This window comes from Elephas maximus, chromosome 20 (assembly GCF_024166365.1).
Source record: "Elephas maximus indicus isolate mEleMax1 chromosome 20, mEleMax1 primary haplotype, whole genome shotgun sequence".
NCBI classification, from domain to species: Eukaryota; Metazoa; Chordata; class Mammalia; order Proboscidea; family Elephantidae; genus Elephas; species Elephas maximus.
In genome coordinates this window covers 55734351-55755106 of record NC_064838.1, presented here as the reverse complement: position 1 = coordinate 55755106, position 20756 = coordinate 55734351, and the positions used below count along the sequence as shown (strand labels likewise).

Genomic DNA, 20756 nt, shown 5'->3' with positions numbered 1-20756 from the left:
GCTAAGAGATCCACTAGGGACCTCTAAAGTTATTTCAAAACTCTGTACCTGTGTAAGAGAAACACACTACTCCAATCCCACCAGATGTGTACTTCAAACTTCCATGTAGCCCAAATACCTTTCATTTACCTGTCAAATACTTACAAACACATTTAGATACACGCATAGTAGTCACAGAGCTAGACATAGTTCAACCTATTTCACTTGGAAATATAATAAGACTTTGGAGATATTGAACTTAACACAAAGTAAGGAAGGAAAGGTGGATAAAAACAAGACAATTCTCTCCTAAGAGGCAATGAAGCTGTGCCTGGCCCAAGAAACTGGCACAAACCACAGTGAAGGGCACTGGAGGCAAGAAACCTAAATTCTAGCCACGGTTCTGCGGGTTACCAGTTATGTAACCTTGGACAAGCCAGTTCTCCCTCGGCTTCAACAACCTCTCTTATTTCAGTCAAGATGAGAGATGAGCCTGAGCTAATCTTCAAGATACCTTCACGATTCTAAAATAACAATTCTCATAGTATGGTCTGGGGACCCTTGAGGCCCCTTAAGACCGTTTAAGAGGTCTACAAAATAAAATTCATGCATGAGTTAAAGATCCACTCAAAATGCAGGATCGACTAATAGATTTTCATGTAATGGAGCACAAAATATTTTTGATATAGTTTCAAATTTCATATTGCAATTAACGTTTAAGAAACTACCACTTGCCTGAGTTTTGGTATAGGTAGCAAAGAAAATCCACAATTATTTGAAAAGGCTGAGAAGCTGTATCCTCCAGATACAACTATTGTTTTCTCCTCATCCAGAGCAAAAGAGAAAAAAGGAAACAAAGACTCAGAGAAGAAACTAGTCTGTAGACTATCAGTCTAAACGAACCACGGCCTCATCTACTCTGAGAATAGAAGAGCTAGACAGTGCCTGGCTACCACTCACAACCTTTCTGATTAGGGCCACTATCAATGGATCCTAATAGAAAGAGAGAAAAATGTGGAACAGAAGTCAAATTCTTAAAAGGTCCAGACTTACTGGACCAGTTGAGACTTGAGGACTCCCAAGATTATCACCCTGAGATACTCCATAAATTTTGAACCAAAAACACCCCCTAAGGTTACCTTTCAGCTAAATAAAAGATTGGCTCATAAAATAAAGAATATTATCAGTAAGTACTGTGCACCTTTAAAAAAAATCATCTATATGAGGCCAAACGGTCAACAATTACTCTAAAGGAAAGATAAAAGGGTAAGGGGATAGGGAAACCAGATTACTGGAGGCAAAATATCCGGAAGGGGATTAATGAGAAGGTTAAAACATTGTGAAAAATGTAACCAGTGTCTCTAAACACTATGTGCAATAATTGTTAAACGAGAGCATAACCTGCTGTGTGAACAGGAACCAAAAACAAATATTACTTTTTAAAAAACGGAACAGTTTCATATTATACTCAAATAAAAAATTATAAGAGTAATTTAATATATAAGTGATATGTTGTTGTGTGCCATCAAGTCAATTCCAACTTATAAATACCCTAGAGGAGAGAGTAGAACTGCCCCATAGGGTTTTCTAGTTTGTAATCTTTATAGTCACCACTTGCCTATCAGTGTGTCATATGGTAGTGGCTTGCATGTTGCTGTGATGCTGGAAGCTATGCCCGGTATTTCAAAGACCAGCATGGTCACCCATGGTGGACAGGTTTCAGCAGAGCTTCCAGACTAAATAAGACTAGGAAGAAGGACCTGGTGGTCTACTTCTTAAAAAAATCTGGCCAGCGAAAACCTTATGAACAGCAGTGGAACACTGTCTGATATAATGACAAAAGATGAGCTCATCACTGGAGTCAATTCTGACTCATGCTAAAATTTGGAAGAATTCAGTTACACCAATGAGTTCCATTCAAACACAATCCCTTTCCTCTCAAGGTGGCAACACCGTTCCCTAGAATGCTATGAGGTCAGGATCATAACAAGAACTAGCAGACAAGCTCCTAGGACTAACTGTAGATATCCTCACCATATATGTAAAATTATCCTCTAAGAACTGATTAAAAAAAAGCCCAAGTCACTTCCAACCCACGGTGACCCCACAGGACAGGGAAACCTGGTGGCGCAGTGGTTAGGTGCTACGGCTACTAACCAAAGGGTCAGCAGTTTGAATCCGCCAGGCGCTCCTTGGAAACTCTATGGGGCAGTGCTACTCTATCCTATCGTGTCGCTATGAGTCGGAATCGACTCGACGGCACTGGGTTTGGGTTTGGTTTTTGCAATAGGACAGAGTAGAACTGCCCCACAGGGTTTCCGAGGCTGTAAATCTTTACAGAAGCAGACTGCCACATCCTTCTCCCACATGATTCAGATTAGAGGAGATATAACAACAAAATGCAATGTGTGATCCTAGGTTAGATCCTGTACCTGGGGGAAAAAATATCTATCAAGGCCAGTATTGGGGCTTTAAAGTATTAAAAAGCAAAGATGTCACTTTGAGGACCAAGATGTGCCTGAGCCAAGCCATGGTACTTTCAATTGCATCATATGCATGCAGAAATTGGACAACGAATAACGAAGACTGAAGAACTGATACATCTGAATTATGGTGTTGGTGAAGAATACGAATATACCATGGACTGCCAAAAGAGCGAGTAAGTCTGTCCTGGAAGAAGTACAACCAGAATGTTCCTTAGAAGCAAGGGTGGTGAGGCTTCATCTTACATACTTTGTACACATTATCAGGAAAGACTACTCCCTGGAGAAGCACATCATGTTTGGTAAAGCAGAGGGTCAGGAAAAAAGAGGAAAACCCTCAACAAGATGGAGTGACACAGTGGCTATGACAATGGGCTCAAACAAAGCAACAATGTGAGAATGGCACAGGACCAGGCAGTGTTTTATTCTGTTGTACATCGGTGAGTCAGGACCAACTTGATAGCACCTAACGACAACACTGTATCGGTATTAAATTTCCTGATTTTGATAACTGTTCTGCGGTTATGCAAGAGAATGTCCTTAGGGAATACAAACTGAAGTATTTAGTCACAAAAATAAATAACCTTTTAAAAAACGGTTAGCAAGGAAGAGAATTGGTTCTTCTGTTCCTGGTTCTCCAAAGATTTCAACACTTGAGAAGTACAAAAGTATCTTATTTCAAAGTACAAATCTGAAACATTACCTAACTGACTATTCTCTATAAAAAAAAATTCTCTATAGTTACAGTTAATTAGTAACTAATTAGTAACAAACTCCCTTTCCTTTAAGACACAATGACTTAGGGTTAAAAAGGTTAATTAAGCCTTCCAGCATTCCCCAGCACAGACACTATGCTCTCTTACTAGGGGGAGGGTCTTGCCCCCTCTTTCCCTGGGCCCAACAGGAATTGGAACCATGTCTGAAGTAAAAACCTCACTTGGGGTCTCTCAGGAAGGATCAAGGCCTGATCCATGTGAAACAAATGGTACCCCACAGGGAAGTAGAAATTGGACTCACTTGTGCAGATGTGGCCCAGATCTGAACAGTCTCCTAAGGAGATTTATGTAATTTAATCTAGATTATTTCACTATTACTTTATGGCTAAAGTTATACTAACTTGTCCCCGATTCTGACTTGGGCTCTTTTATACACACACACATGCACCCATGCAGGCAGGCACATGCACTGTAGAAGCAACAGCTTAAGATGTATATCATTCAGAATTATTTTGTGTGCTTGCACTATCTCACATCAGGTCAGCCTATGCATCTCCCTCTAGTCTAATGCTGGACATAAATGCTGAAGAAAACAGTGACATCTGAGTATTAAGAGAGATAAGTGGGAAAGAAAGTATGAGTTCCATGCCATGAAGTCAAGATCAGAAAGAGAACTAGAAGACAAGCTTGACCTAAAGCCAATACAGTGAAGTAGAAAAAAAGGCTTCTTCTTTCAAAGTAATACTCTCTATTAACCCTTCTGGGGAAAAGCATATGGAGTCTGGACAAAGTCCAGGCCATAGATTTTGCAAGTAAGATAAGAGTCTGCAGGAAAACTCCATTTCTGTAAAGAGAAAATAATGGAAGTTAACCCCTGGGAAGAAGGGTCATCTGTCGAAGGCTGGAACATGGCCTGTGTGTGTGACACGCCCAGCCATGCACCTCTCATCACTCTTCAGATAAAGAGGCTAGTCCACGAAAACAAGGCCGAATTTCATCATACCAAATGAGAGGTACAGCAGTCAAAATAATTGACACAGGGCCCTGTTCGCTTAGAAGGTATTGTCAGAGTGGAAGGGACTAGGGGCAAAGGCTGGGATGAACTAAAAGCTTGAGGAAATATTCTGAAGAAAAATGTGTCACTTTGGAGAAAAAAATGATCAAATGGAAAAGCCAACTGTTGCTGTTAGGTGCCATCGGGTCGGTTCCAACTCATAACAACTCTATGTGCTACAGAACAAGACACTTGCCCAGTCCTGTACCATCCTCAAAACTGCTGTTATGCTTGAGCCCATTGTTGTAGCCACTGTGTCAGTCCATCTCGTAAAGGGTCTTCCTCTTTTTCCCTGACCCTCTACTTTACTAAGCATGATGTCCTTCTCCAGGGACTGATCCCTCCTGATGACATGTACAAAATATGTGAGACGCAGCCTCGCCATCCTTGCTTCTAAAGAGCATTCTGGTTGTACTTCTTCCAGGACAGATTTGTTTATTCTTTTGGCAGTCCATGGTATGTATATTCAATATTTTTCACCAACACCACAATTCAAAGGCGTCAACTCTTTTTTGGTCTTCCTTATTCATTGTCCAGCTTTCACATGCATATGATGCGATTGAAAATACCATGGTTTGGGTCAGGCACACCTTAGTCTTCAAGGTGACATCTTTGTTTTTCAACACTTTAAAGAGGTCTTTCACAACTCATCAGACATGAAAGGGACTGGTCAGCGGGTGGGAGAGAGACGCTGATGAAGAGTGAGCTAATTATATCAGGTGGACACTTGAGATTGTGTTGGCAACTCTTGTCTGGAGGGGGGATGGGAGGATAGAGAGAGAGGGAAGCCGGCAAAATTGTCAAGAAAGGAGAGACTGAAAGGGCTGACTCAAGACGGGGAGAGTAAGTGGGAGTAGGGAGTGAGATGTATGTAAACTTATATGTGACAGACTGATTGGATTTGTAAACGTTCACTTGAAGCTTAATAAAAGTTATTATAAAAAAAAAAAAAAAAAAAAAGAGGTCTTTCACAGCAGATTTGCCCGACGCAATGCGTCTTTTGATTTCGTGATTGCTGATTGCACGGGTGTTGATTGTTGATCCAAGTAAAATGAAATCCTTGACAACTTCAATCTTATCTCCATTTATCATGATGCTACTTATTAGTCCAGTTGTAAGGTTTTTTGTTTTCTTTATGTTGAGGTCTAATCCATACTGAAGGCTGTGGTCTTTCATCTTCACCAGTAAGTGCTATAAGTCCTCTTCCCTTTCAGCAAGCAAGGTTGTACCATCTGCATAATGCAGGTTTTTAGTGAGTCTTTCTCTAACCCTGATGCTCCATTCTTCTTCATCCAGTCCACCATTTGTTAAAAAGACTGTCTTTCCCCCATTTAACAGACTTTGGGCCTTTGTCAAGTATCAGCTGCTCGTAGGTGGATGGGTTTATGCCTGGATTCTCAATTCTGTTCCATTGGTCTATGTATCTGTTGCTGTACCAGTACCAGGCTGTTCTGACTACTGTGGCAGTAAGATATGTTCTAAAATAGGGTAGTGTGAGGCCTCCCACTTTGTTCTTCTTTTCAGTAATGCCTTACTTATCCAGGGCCTCTTTCCCTTCCACATGAAGTTGGTGATTTGTTTCTCCATTTCATTAAAAAATGTCATTGGTATATGGATCAGGATTGCATTGTATCTATAGATCGCTTTGGATAGAACAGACATTTGTACAATGTTGAGTCTTCCTATTCATGAGCAAGGTATGTTTTTCGACTTATGTAGGTCTCTTTTGGTTTCTTGCAGTAGCATTTTGTAGTTTTCTTTGTATAGGTCTTTTATGTCTCTGGTTAGATTTATTCCTAAGTATTTTATCTTCTTGGGGGCTATTGTAAATACTATTGATTTGGTGTTCATACAGACTAGCTTCTTGGATTATTTAATCTGCATACAGACTGCCCAAGTATGGTGAAAGTATACAAACCTGATGCACACCTTTCCAGACTTTAAACCACACAGTACCCCCTTGTTCTGTTCGAACAACCACCTTCTGATCTATGTACAGGTTCCTCATGAGCGCAATGAAGTGTTCTGGAATTCCCATTCTTTGCAATGTTATCCATAACTTGTTATGATCCACACAGCTGAATGCCTTTGCACAGTCAATAAAACACAGGTAAACATCTTTCTGATATTCTCTGCTTTCAGCCCGGATCTATCTGACCATCAGCAATGATATCCCTGGTTCCACATCCTCTTCTCAATCTGGCCTGAATTTCTGGCAGTTCCCTGTTGATATACTGCAGCTGCTATTGAATGATCTTCAGCAAAATTCTACTTGCATGTGATATTGATATTGTTCAGTAATTTCCACATTCAGTTGGATCACCTTTCTTGGAAACAGGTATAAACCTGGATCACTTCCAGTCAGTTGGCCAGGTAGCTGTCTTCCAAATTTCTTGGCATAGATGAGTGAGCACTTCCAGTGCTGCATCCGTTTGTTGAAACATCTCAATTGCTAGTCCATCAATTCCTGGAGCCTTGTTTCTCGCCAATGCCTTCAGCGCAGTTTGGACTTCTTCCTTCAGTACCATCAGTTCCAGATCATATGCCACCTCTTGAAATAGCTGAACGTCGACCAATTCTTTTTAGCATAATGATTCTTCATATTCCCTTCCTTCTTCTTTTGATGCTTCCCGTGTGGTTCAATATTTTCTCCATGGAATCCTTCACTACTGCAACTCGAGGCTTGCATTTTTTCTTCAGTTCTTTCAGCTTGAGAAATACCAAGCGTATTCCTCCCTTTTGATTTTCTATCTCCAGTTCTTTGCACATGTCGTTACGATACTTTGTCTTCTCAAGCCACCCTTTGAAATCTTCCGTTCAATTTTTTTACTTCTTCATTTCTGCCTTTTGCTTTAGCTACTCAACATTCAAGAGCAAGTTTCAGAGTCTCTTCTGACATTCATTTTGGTCTTTTCTTTCTTGTCTTTTTAGTGACCTCTTGCCTTCTTCACAGATGATGTCCTTGATGTCATTCCATGACTCATCTGGTCTTTGATCATCAGTGTTCCACACATCAAATCTGTTCTTGAGATGGTCTCTAAATTTAGGTGGGATATACTCAAGGTCATACTTTGGCTCTCATGGACTTGTTCCAATTTTCTTCAGTTTCAACCTGAACTTGCATGTGAGTAACTGATGGTCTGTTCCACGGTTGGCCCCTGACTTTGTTCTGACTGATAATATTGTGCTTTTCCATTGTCTCTTTCCACAGATGTAGTCGATTCGGTTCCTGTGTATTCCAACTGGCAAGGTCCACATGTATAAAATAGCCACTGTTTATGTTAGTGAAGAAAGGTATTTGCAATGAAGAAGTCATTGGTCTTGCAAAATTCTATCATTTGATCTCCGGCACAGTTTCTATCACCAAGGCCGTATTTTCCAACTACCAATCTTTCTTCTTTATTTCCAACTTTCACATTTCAATCACCAGTAATTATCAATGCATCCTGATTGCATGTTTGATCAATTTCAGAATGCAAAATTTGGTAAAAATATTCAATTTCTTCATCTGTGGCCTTAGTGGTTGGTACACAAATTTGAATAATAGTCGTATTAACTGGTCTTCCTTGTAGGTGTATGGATACTATCCTATCACTGACAGCGCTGTACTTCAGGATAGATCTTGAAATGTTTTTTGATGATGAAAAGTCAGAAAGGTTAGCAATTTATTCAACCAGTAAGTCTAATAAGCACTTTCTATGACAAAGACACCATGCCAGGCACTGTGGGGTGGCAAAAAATACATGCTTTAAAGAAGAAAACTCAGCTGTAGAACAAGAAACGATGAGACCACCTGACTCCAAAACAGAAAGAATCAAAAGAAATGTCACTTTAGCCACCAAAGAAGCCTTCATCATTTGAATAAATATCAAATCAAATCTAATTATAATGTAAAGTGATAACAAAATGAAAGACAATGCTAAGGGCCCATCAGGAAATTCACAAAGCGTTTTCTCCCCTGAGTACACTTAACATGTGCCCTGAATATATCCATGCTCTCTCACCTGAGCCCCTGGTGCCCAAGGACATTCACTCACCCTAGTGCAGTTAAGGGTGTAGTCTGGGGCTGCATAGTTTCTCTCTAACCAGGGCAAGGCTGCAACCAGGAATTAAACCCCAATCTCTGCCTCATCAGCACTCACTATGCCAACCTACAACTGCTGGCAACCACTGTCCAAGACAATCTAGTTGACTGAGAGCAAAGAAAAAGGATAGAAGTAGAACTCCTAGAGACGACTGCCAAATCTCAAAGACAGAGACTCCAGGACTGTGTTTGCGGGAGGAGCGTTAATGAAGTTTCAAGCTTCTGGTCAGTCAACAAGTAGTTATTAAACATTCTTGTGACTTATTCTCAAGTGGACATTTCACTGGGGCTGCAGCCAAAATAAAAATGTCTGCCCAAAAAAGGGAAGGGGAGTGAGTGATAGAAAAAGGACAGCACAGGGAGCTAATCCTCCCTCCTGCCCATCACATCACCACAGCAAACAAGACTGAGAAGTGCAACTCACTGTTACGTAACCGTGAAGTTAACAAAAGCCCCAGCTAAGGTGATGGTGGAATCTGCAGGCTGGGGGCTGCCACTTAGCCATGCTAATCCATAAACTGCTAAACACCCTACAGTCATTTCCAGAATCTCCTCCTCACCCCTCCAATTAAAGACAGACCAAAAAACGTGAGCTTCCACAACAAACAATTCTGACAGGATGGGCTCTTCACATTCAAGTGTCCCCATTTTAAAATGTTCCTGTTCTTAATGAAGTTCACATCATTAAGACCTTTTTGCACTAGGTTGGGTGGGAATGAGGGGCAGGCCTCTTAAGATTTCTGCCTTCATATTTAATATCATATAAACTGAACTTCACTCTTTATAATGAATAAAATATAGAGAGTGTAAGAATATATAATTTGAGCTTGACAGGATTCTAACGAATGTCACTTACATAAAAGAATGAAAAGGATCCATGCAGTTTGACAAATGCCTTTAGGGTGGCTGCTTCCCAGATCAAGAACTATGAAATACACCACTTTTCAAATCTCAGGATTAACACAAACCAAGATTAACCATGCCATTTTATGGCTTCCTCACTGATTGCACCTTTACAGAAAAAGCCTCTAAAATTATCATTTGCAAAAGAAACTGTTGACTGAGAGCCAGTACTTAAACATTGGGTGTACCAGAGTCATGAAACACAGTACCAGAAAAAGATTACAGACCAACAGCTCTAGAAACTAACCAGTGAGAAATGACAAGATAGTACCACAATGAACAAGGTATACCTATCAAGTTGGACAAGGATTTCCTGCACCTTGGCAGACTGGAGACCCTGCAAATTCTCCCACTGCAAAACACCTAGAAATGTGAGTAAAATTATAATAAACATCCCGTTTAAATGCACAGCTGGGCTAACAAAAAAAGTAACAAATCCTAAAGGACCAAAGATGAAAAGCAAACAGAAAACACAGACCAATACTCTTGAGAACTGATACTGCAGAAGTCCTAGGGGAAGAGGAGGGTGCCAACCCTGGGAGAGGGGAGAAAACAAGAGACAATGCCTTGGGCCCAAAGAAGCTAAAAAAGTAGGACTGCCACTTCTACATAAAGCCAGGACCTTGAAGAGATACACTCTCATGAAAGAGCAGACTACAAAAAAACCTGCCTATTAACACATAAGACCACAGGAAAGCTTGCATCAACCAAGGCTGAAGGAGGGAAAAAAGGTATTCTATGGGAGTCTGTAACCATGAGTCTGCCTTCAAACCAGTTTAAGCTTAAATTTACACTTACTTACATGATCTGACCATGACTCGTCTGTCAATTTGTCATATTGTGGTAGTTTGCATGCTGTTGTAACGCTGGACGCTATGCCACTGGTATTTCAAATACCAGCAGTGTCAACCGTGGTGGACAGGTTTCAGCAGAGCTTCCAGACTAAAAAAACACTAGGAAGAATGACCTGGAGATCTACTTCTAAAACAACTGGCCAGTGAAAATCTCAGGGACAGCAGCGGAAGACTGTCTGATATAGTCCCGGAAGATGAGTTCCTCAGGTCGGAAGGCACTCAAAATACAACTGGGGAAGAGCTGCCTCTACAAAACAGAGTTGACCACAATTACGTAAACGCAGTAAAGCTTTCAGGACCTTCATTTGCTGATGTGGCACGAGTCAAAATGAGAAGAAACAGCTGCAAACATCCATTAATAATCGGAATACGGAATTTACGAAGTATGAATCTAGGAAAATTAGAAGTCATCAAAAATGAAATGGAATGCTTGAAGATAGATATCCTAGGCATTAGTGAGATGAAATGGACAGGTACTGGCCATTTTGAATTGGACAATCATGTGGTCTACTATGCTGGGAATGACAACTTGAAGAGGAACAGCATCACATTTATTGTCAAAAAGAACATTTCAAGATCTATCCTGAAGTACAACACAGTCAGTGATAGGATGACATCCACAGGCCTGCAAGAAAGACCACTTAATAAGAATACTATTCAAATTTATGCACCAACCACTAATGCCAAATATGAAGAAATTGAATATTTTTACTAACTAATGCAGTCTGAAATTGATCAAACATGCCATCAAGATGCAGTGATAATTCCTGGTGATTAGAATGTGAAAGTTGGAAACAAAGCAGAAGGATCAGTATTTGGAAAATATGGCCTTGGTGGCTGTCTTAGGCTGGGTTCTCTAGAGAGCAAAACCAGTAAAGCATATAAATATACACACAGAGACAGAGATTCACATCAAGGAAATGGCTCACGCAACTGTAGAGGCTGGAAGGTCCCAAGTCCATGGGTCAGGATAGAGGCTTCTCCTGATTTACGTAGCCACAGGGGCAGGCGAACCCAAGATCGGCAGGTCGAACAGCAGTGTTCTTGCTCACAGGCTGTGAAGATCAATGAATCCCGAGATCAGCAGGTAAGCTACGAACTCAAGTCCCGAGAACTCGAGGTCAGACGAACGGGAGCCAGCTGCAGGATCCAGAGCAAACAAAAGCCCACTAGCATTGCCAAGGAAACTCCCTTTCAACTGATTGGCTGCTTACAGCAGATCCCATCATGGAGGTGATCACATTGTATCAAATCTCATGGAAGTGATCATCATCACACAACTACCAAACTACATTAAAACTGCCAAACCACTAGTCCAGCCAAGTTGACAACACGATCCTCACAATCGCAGCAATGGAAATCACGCTAGAGATAGCATGACAGAATTTTGCAAGACCAACCACCTACTTATTGGAAGTATCTTTTTTCAACAACACAAATAGCAACTACACACATGGACCCTGCCAGATGGAATACACAGGAATCGAATCAACTACATCTGTGGAAAGGGATGATGGAGAAGCTCAATATCATCAGCCAGGGGCCAACCAATGGTTCATATGCAAATTCAGGTTGAAGCTGAGGAAAATTAAAACAAGTCCCTGAGAGCCAAGGTATGAACCCATCTGAATTTAGAGACTGTCTTGGTCAATACCACAAGTGGATGGCTTTAACAAAATGAAATTTATTTTCTCACAGTCCAGGAGGTTACCAGGCCAAATTCACAGTGTCGGCTCCAGGGGAAGGCTTTCTCTCTCTGTCGGCTCTGGAGGAAGGTCACTGTCCTCAATCCTCCCATGGTCAAGGAGCTTCTCAGGCGCATAGACCCTGGGCCCAAAGCACATGCTCTGCTCCTGGTGTTGCTTTCTTGGTGGTATGAGGTCCCCAACTTTCTGCTCACTTCCCTTTCATCTCTCGAGAGATAAAAGGTAGTGCAGGCTACACCCCGGGGAAACTCCCTTTACCTTGGATCAGGTGACCTGAGTGAGGGGGGTGTTACAATCCCACCCTAATCCTTTCAACATAAAATTACAATTATAAAATGGAGAACAACCATACAATACTGGAAATCACGGCATAACCAAGTTAGTGCACACATTTCTGGGGGGAACCAATTCAATCCATGACAGAGACCATCTCCGGAATAGATGTGAGGAGGCGGGACCAAGACGGCAGAGTAGTCAGATGCTTCTTACAACAAAGACTGGAAAAACAAGTGAACCGGTTACATATATGACAAGCTAGGAACCCTGAACATCAAAGGCAAAGTTAAGAAATCGGACCGAGTTACGGGGGGATGAAGACGCACGCAGAAGCAGCAAGGAGTTTCCGAGTCGGCGGGAGCACCTCAGTCCCAATTCCCTAGCGTGACTGTGGTGGGGCTGGCAGTGGTGTCCGGGGACACAGCTGCTTCAGCGAAATAAGGGAAGCGAGGTAGCACATGCACCCCTGACCCCCTGGTGCGACCATGGCAGGGCTGGAGGTGGTGTTCAGGATATGACTGCATCAGCGACAGAAGGCACGCAAGGTGGCACAGCCCCAATCCCTGGAGCAACCGCGGGAGGGCCGAGCCAGCACACAGAATCTACACATGCCTTCAGAATCTGAGATAAAACAGCACTCTTGGCACAAGACACGTGATTTTGTCTAATTTACCGCATAGATGTAATAGTTCCTCCTTTTGAAAGAACTCTCTCCCATCTATCTGATCTCTCCTCCCTCTGTCTGAGGCAGCTTCAGTGAGAGTTGATTTTCCTGGGCCTGAGATAGGTCCTGCTGCACTCCCTAAGCCATCCTCCTGGCCTTGGAGAAGGAACAAATTAACAAACGGAAAAAATACTCTGCCAACTCCCCTAATCTGGAAACTCAGAGCAGAAGCAGCTCCTGTCCAGGCACAAGCAGTCCACAGACTTTGTCTTTCATCTCCACATGGATCCAAGTGGCCCCATTACAGCAGATGGTATCTGGCTGTTATACTGCAAGGGCAAATCTGCTTGAGGTCTGACTGTAACTGTTTCAGCTGTGTGGTGGAGAGGTGGATTTTTGATGTGTGATACTGCTCTGCCTATTAAACAGAGCCCTCACCTACCCACGGCAGGGGCCTGGGGACTGGTAGCCCCACTCACGCCACCTAGCGACCCGTGATAGGGGTCCAAGGATAAGTGGTGCCTCCCAGTCCTTACAGTTAAAAGCATTGGGTGCCTATGGTACTGCTGCAGAGCCCACTCATCAGAGAGCTCTAGAGAAAAGGGGCACACCTCCCTCACAGACACTCAGGGGAAGGTTATCAGCCACTTGCCTTCCTCAGAGTGTGACCCCCTGCTGCAACCAGAAATCTGTCCATACACCGGTCACTACTGCTCTTCTAAGATCGTCAGTGAGAGCCTGCACCACACACTAGGTAACCAACTACCTGGACACCTGAGCTGAATCTATACAAGAATAGTGAACGGACTCCTAGGCTCATATACCTGGTAACGGCTCTAGCCATCTGGTGACAAGACATTAAGTGCTTCAAAGGCTCCAATGATCAAGTTAGCTCACTCTAGTAGCCTATTCGGGTATACCAAAATAAAACAAAACAAGAAGCCAGGATACAGTGAGCAAACATAAAATAAATAAATACAATAACTTACAGATGGCTCGGAGACAACAGTCGATATAAAATCACATAAAGAAGCAGACCATGATTGCTTCAACAAACTCCCAAAACAAACAATCAAGGAATCTTCTGGATGAAGATGTATTCCTGGAATTACCAGATGTAGAATACAAAAGATTAATATACAGAACTCTTCAAGACATCAGGAAGGAGATCAGGCAAAACAAAGAACAAGTCAAGGAGCACACAGATAAAGCAGTTGAGGAAATTAAGATTATTCAAGAACATAATGAAAATTTAATAGGCTGCAAGAATTCATGGAGAGACAGCAATCAGAAATTCAGAAGATTAACAAAATTTCAGAATTAGACAACTCAGCAGAAAGTCAGCAGAGTAGAATTGAGGAAATGGAATTCAGAATTAGCGAGACTGAAGATAAAACACTTGGCAACAATATATTCAAAGAAAAATCGGATAAAAGAATTTTTAAAAATGAAGAAACCCTAAAATTCATGTGGGACTCCATCAAGAGAAATAACCTAAAAGTGACTGGAGTACCAGAACAGGGAAGGATAACAGAAAATACAAAGAGAATTGTGGAAGACTTGTTGGCAGAAAACTTCACTGACATCATGAAAGACAAGAAGATCTGTATCCAAGATGCTCATCAAATCCCATACAAGGTAGATTCCAAAAGAAAGTCACCAAGACATATTATAATCAAACTTGCCAAAACCAAAGATAAAGAGAAAATTTTAAGAGCAGCCAGGGATAAACGAAAAGTCACCTACAAAAGACAGTCAATAAGAATAAGCTCAGGCTACTCGGGAGAAACGATGCAGGCAAGATGGCAATGGGATGACATATATAAAGCACTGAAGGAAAAATATTGCCAGCCAAGCATCATATATCCAGCAAAACTGTCTCTCAAATAGGAAGATGAAATTAGGATATTTCCAGATAAACAGAAGTTTAGGGAATTTGCAAGAACCAAAACAAAACTATAAGAAATACTAAAGGGAATTCTCTGGTTAGAGAATCAATAATATCAGATATCAACCCAACACTAGAACACAGGACAGATCAACCAGATATCAACCCAAATAGGGAAATCACAAAAATAAATCAAGACAAAAAAGGGTTCAAAGCAGGGAATCAGTGATGTCATTATGTAAAAGATGACAACATTAAATCACTGAAGAGGGACTAAAGTAGTCATAGATCTTTCACATTGAGAGGAAATCAAGGCAATATAGTTAGATAAAAGTTAGGTTTAAACTTAGAAAAACAGGGGTAAATACTAACAAAACCATAAAGTAGACTAACAATCCTACACATCAAAATAAAATACAAGAAAAACAAAGACTTAGCAAAAACAAAATCAATGACAATGAAAAAGAGGAGCACACAATTTACAAAGAAAAACTACTCAGCATAAAAAATTAAGTGGAAAAAAAAACTGTCAACAACACACAAAAAAGACATCAAAATGACAGCACTAAACTCATACCTATCCATAAGCACAATGAATGTAAATGGACTAAATGCACCAATAAAGAGTTCAAGAGTTGCAGAATAGATTAAAAAAACATGATCTGTCTATTTGTTGCCTCCAAGAGACACACCTTAGATTTAAAGACACAAACTAAAACTAAAAAGATGGGAAAAAATATATCAAGCAAACAACAATCAAAAAAGAGCAGGAGTGCCAATACTAATTTCTTACAAAACATACTTCAAAGTTAAATCTACTACAAAGGATAAGGAAGGACACCATATGATGATTAAAGGGACAATATACCAGGAGGATATTATCATATTAAATATTTATGCACCCAACGACAGGCTTCAAACACCTTTGCTCATCCAAAGACTTCACCAAAAGAGTAAAGACTACCTACAGACTGGGAAAAAGTTTTTAGCTATGACATTTCTGATCAGCATCTGATCTCTAAAATCTATATGATACTGCAAAAACTCAACTACAAAAAGACAAGTAACCCAATTAAAAAATGGGCAAAGAATATGAACAGACACTTCACAATAGAAGACATTCAGGTAGCTAATAGATACACGAGGAAATGCTCACAATCATTAGCCATTACAGGAATGCAACTCAAAACTACAATGAGATTCCATTTCATTCCAACAAGACTGGCATTAATCCAAAAAACCCAAAATAATAAATACTGGAGAGGATGTGGAGAGACTGGAACACTTATATACTGCTGGTCAGAATATAAAATGGTATAACCACTTTGGAAATCAATTTGGCGCTTCCTTAAAAAGCTAGAAATAGAACCACCATACGATCCAGGAATCTCTCTCCTTGGAATACATCCTAGAGGAATAAGAGCCTTTACAAGAACAGATACATGCACACCCGTGTTCACTGCAGCACTGTTTACAATAGCAAAAAGATGGAGGCAACCAAGGTGCCCACGGACAGAAGAATGGATAAATAAATTATGGTATATTCACATAATGGAATACTATGCAAAGATTAAGAACCATGATGAAGCTGTGAAACATTTCATAACATGGAGGAATCTGGAAGGCATTAAGCTGAGTGAAATTAGTCAATTGCAAAAGGGCAAATTTTGCATGAGACCACTACTATAAGAACTCCAGATAAAATTTAAACACAAAAGAAAATACTCTTGGATGGTAACACACGCGAGGAGGGAGGGAGAGGGATATTCACTAACTAGATAGTAGACAAAAAAAATTCTAGGTGAAGGGCCTAAACCAAAAGGAAAGAAGTTTCCTAAACACATCCAAACGCTTCGAAGGCCAGAGTGCAGGGACAGGAGGTTTAGGGACCGTGGTTTCAGGGGACATCTAGGTCAACTGGCATAACAAAATGTATTAAGAAAACATTTTGCATCCCACTTTGGTGAGAGGTGTCTGGGGTCTTACATGCAAGTGGCCATCTAAGATGCATCAACTGGTCTCAACCTACCTGGCGTAAAGGAGAATGAAGAGCACCAAAAACACACGGTAAAGATGAGCCCAAGAGACAGAAAAGGCCACATAAACTGAAGACTCCATCAGCCTGAGACTGGAAGAACTAGATGGTGCCCAGCTACCACTGATCACTGCCCTGACAGGGAACAAAACAAAAATCCCTGATGCAGCAGAACAGTGGAATGCTGATCTCAAATTCTCGTAAAAAGATCAGGCTTTATGGTCTGACTGAGACTGGAGGGACCCTGAGGACCATTGTCCCTGGAACCTTTGTTAGCCCAAGATTGGAACCATTCCCGGAGCCAACTTTACAGACAGGGATTAGACTGGACTGTAAGACAGACAATGATACTGGTAAGGAGTGAGCTTCTTGGCTCAAGCAGACACTTGAGACTAGGTGGGGAACTTCTGACTGGTGGGGAGATGAAAAGAAAAAGGGGGACAGGAGCTGGCTGAATGGACATGGGGAATACAGGGTGGAGAAGAGGAATGTGCTGTCTCATTAAGAGGTGAGCAGCTAGGAGTACATAGCAAGCTGTGTGTAACTCTTGGTATGAGAGACTGACTTGATTTGTAAACTTTCACCTAAAGCACAATAAAAATAAATAGATTTGATGCACTGAACACTACTAACTGAAGACCAAATGAGTTGTGAATGATATCAAGGACATCATACATGAAGAAAGCAAAAGGTCATTAAAATGACAGGAAAGAAAGGAAAGACCAAAATGGATGTCAGAAGAGACTGTGAAACTTGCTCTCAAATGCAGAGTAGCTAAAGAGAATGGAAGAAATGATCAAGTAAAAGAGCTGAACAGAAGTTTCACAGGGCAGCTAGAGAAGACGATAATACTTTAAGTATTATAATGAAATGTGAAAAGACCTGGAGTTAGAAAACCAAAAAGGGAAAATACGCTCAGAGTTTCTCAAGCTGAAAGAACTGAAGAAAAAATTTGAGCCTCAAGTTGCAATACTGAAAGATTCTCTAGGCAAAATATTGAACAACACAGGATGCATCAAAAGAAGATGGAAAGAATACATAGACTCCCTTTACCAAAAAGAAGCTCCAGGAGACAGCATATGACCAAGAACCAATGGTACTGACGGAAAAAGTTCAAGTTGTACTGAAGGCGTTGGCGAAAAACAAGGCACCAGGAATTGATGGAATACCAATTGAAATGTTTCACCAAAGGATGCAATGCTGGAAGCGCTCACTCGTCTATGCCAAGAAATCTGGAAAACAGCTATCTGGTCAACTGACTGGAAGAGATCCAAATTTGTACCCATTCAAAAGAAAGGTGATCCAATGGAATATAGAAATTATCGAACAATATCATTAATATCACATGCAAGTAAATTTTGCTGAAGATCATTCAAAAATGGCTGCAGCAGTATATCAACAGACAAGTGCTAGAAATTCAAGCCAGATTCAGAAGAGGACGTGGAACCAAGGATATCACTGCTGTTCTCTGACAGATCCTGGCCGAAAGCAGAGAATACCACAAAGATGTTTACCTGTGTTTTACTATTTAAAGCCGTTCGATTGTGTGGATGATAGCAAATTATAGATAACATTGTGAAGAATAGGAATTCCAGAACACTTAATTGTGCTCATATAGTCTGAGAAATAAAGAAATTAAGTAAAAATAAAGTGGTTCCAGCCAAGTGATACACCTTTGGTGCTTAGAAGCAAATGCAAAACATCTATGCAAAACACCTCAAACCAGGTCACAAAAGATTCTCTTACAGAAAACCTTGTGAAAGATGAGTTTATAATCCAGAAGTACAAACACCTGAAAGACTAATCAAACATAACCAGGAACTAGCAAGATCAAACCCCCCAAAAGTTCTGATAATAGAAATGTCAGATTAAAGTATATAAACTACATGATTATCTCAAAAGATACAGGAAAGGCTTTGATAAAATTAACAACCTATTCATGATTTTGAAAAAAACGGAAAATAACAAGTGTTGGTGAGGAAGGGAAGAACTGGAACCCTCATCCACTGCTGGTTGTTGCTGTTAGGTACCATGGAGTCGGTTTGGACTCACAGCAGACATTTTACATTGTTGGTGGGAATGTAAAATGGTTCAGCCACAGTGGAAAAAAGTTTAACTGTTCCTCGAAATGTTAAACATAGAATCACCATATGATCCAGCAATTCTACTCCTAGGTATATACCCAAAAGAATTGAAAACAGGGACTCAAAAAAAATGCACATGCATGCGCGTTCACAGCAGCACTATTCACAATAGTCAAAAAGTAGAAACAGCCCAAATGTTCATCACAAGCAAACAAATAAACAAATCGTGGTATATACATACAATGTAATATTATTCAGCCATAAAAAGGAATGAAGTGCTGATACATGTTACAACATGGATGAACCTTGAAAACCTTGTTAGGTACCATCAAGTAGATTCCAGTGCATAGCAACTCTACACACAACAGAACAAAATATTGCTTGAAACATTATGCCGAGTGAAAGAAGTTAGAAACAAAAGGTCACAAATCATGTGATTTCATTTATGTGAAATGTCCTGAATGGTAAAGCCATGAGAGAGAGAGCAGAATGGTGGTTGCCTGGGGCTGAGGGTAAGGAGAGGGCGAGGATCAATGAGCAACTGCTTAATGGCTATGGGGTTTCCCTTGGGGTGAGATCAATATGGTGGTTGCATGGCACATGAATGTACTAAATGCCACTGAACTGTTCACTTTAAAATGGTTAATTTCATGGTAATTTCCTCTCAATAAAAAAATCTAATTTAAAAAATTAAACAAACTCTTAACAAACTAGAAGGAAATTTCATTCACCTGATAAAGGGAGTCTACTAAAAACAGCCACGACACTCAGTATGAAAAGACTGGGATCATACCCTTTAAATTCCAGAACAAGATAAGGTTGCACACTGCTGTTTCTATTAACATCTAGTTAGAGATCATAACCGACAGGTAAGACCAAAAAAAAAAAAATGGGTATAAGGATTGGAACAAACAAAGAAAATTATCAATGGTCAAGGTTTACAAAGATTGTAGTATTTCAACACAGAAAATCTACAGGCAAACTGTTAGAAATAGTGCAGTAAGGTGGTTGGACACAAGATCAGTACACAAAAAGCAATTATATTTCTATATGCAGTCAGTAACTACTTAGAAAGTGTAATTAAAAAGATACTATTTGTAAAAGCTATAACCCCGGTGCCATAGTAGTTAAGTGCTATGGCTGCTAACCAAGAGGTCGGCAGTTCGAATCTGCCAGGCGCTCCTTGGAAACTCTACGGGGCAGTTCTACTCTGTCCTACAGGGTCGCTATGAGTTGGAATCGACTCAACGGCAGTGGGTTTGGTTTTTGTTTTTTTATAATAACTATATGATATCTAGTGATAAATCTAGCAAAATATATTTAAGACTTCTGTGGTGAAAAGTATAAAATTTTATTGAAAGACATGAACCAAAACTAAACCATTGCCATCGAGTCGATTCTGGCTCATAGTGACCCTATAGGACAGACTGGAACTGCCCCATAGAGTTTCCGAGGAGCGCCTGGTGGATTTGAACTGTCGACCTTTTGGTTAGCAGCTGTAGCACTTAACCACTATGCCACCAGGGTTTCCAAGACATGAACAGAGACCTAAATAATCAGAAAAGTGTCACATGTTCATGGATGGGAAGAGATCAGAAACTGTCAATTTCCCCCTATGAATTCAATGCTATACTAATCAAAATCCCAAGACACAAAATGTGTAAACTATACAAAACAGATAAATTTTACATAAACATCAGAAATGAAAATGTCTGCACAAGAGAATACCATAAACAAAAGAAAAAATGATACCACCATCTGGGAGAGGATATCTGTAAGCACAGAACCAATCAAAGGATTAATATCCAAAATATATAAAGAACTACCCAAATGTCTATCAACAGATGAATGGCTAAATAAAATGTACTATATTCATACATACTCACAGGCAATGGGTTTGGTTTTTGTTTTGTTTTATATTCATACAATCGAATGTTATTCAGCCATAAAGAGAAATGAAGTTCTGATACATGCTACATGGATAAACCCTGAAAACATCCTAAGTGAAATAAACCCAACACAACAGGACA

At 40.5% G+C, this 20756-nt stretch overlaps 1 protein-coding gene across 3 annotated transcripts in view; it reads right to left on the bottom strand.

Moving 5' to 3' along the window:
• The window catches only part of RAD54L2 (RAD54 like 2), a 127345-nt gene that overhangs the window by 85408 nt on the left and 21181 nt on the right, over positions 1-20756 (bottom strand). The window contains exon 2 of one of the 3 annotated variants that reach the window (XM_049861905.1): positions 11008-11128. The exons of the other annotated variants lie outside the window; for them this stretch is intronic. The gene's annotated coding sequence lies outside the window, so the exon portion shown is untranslated. The remainder of the gene's footprint in view (positions 1-11007; positions 11129-20756) is intronic. 3 annotated transcript variants of the gene reach the window in all.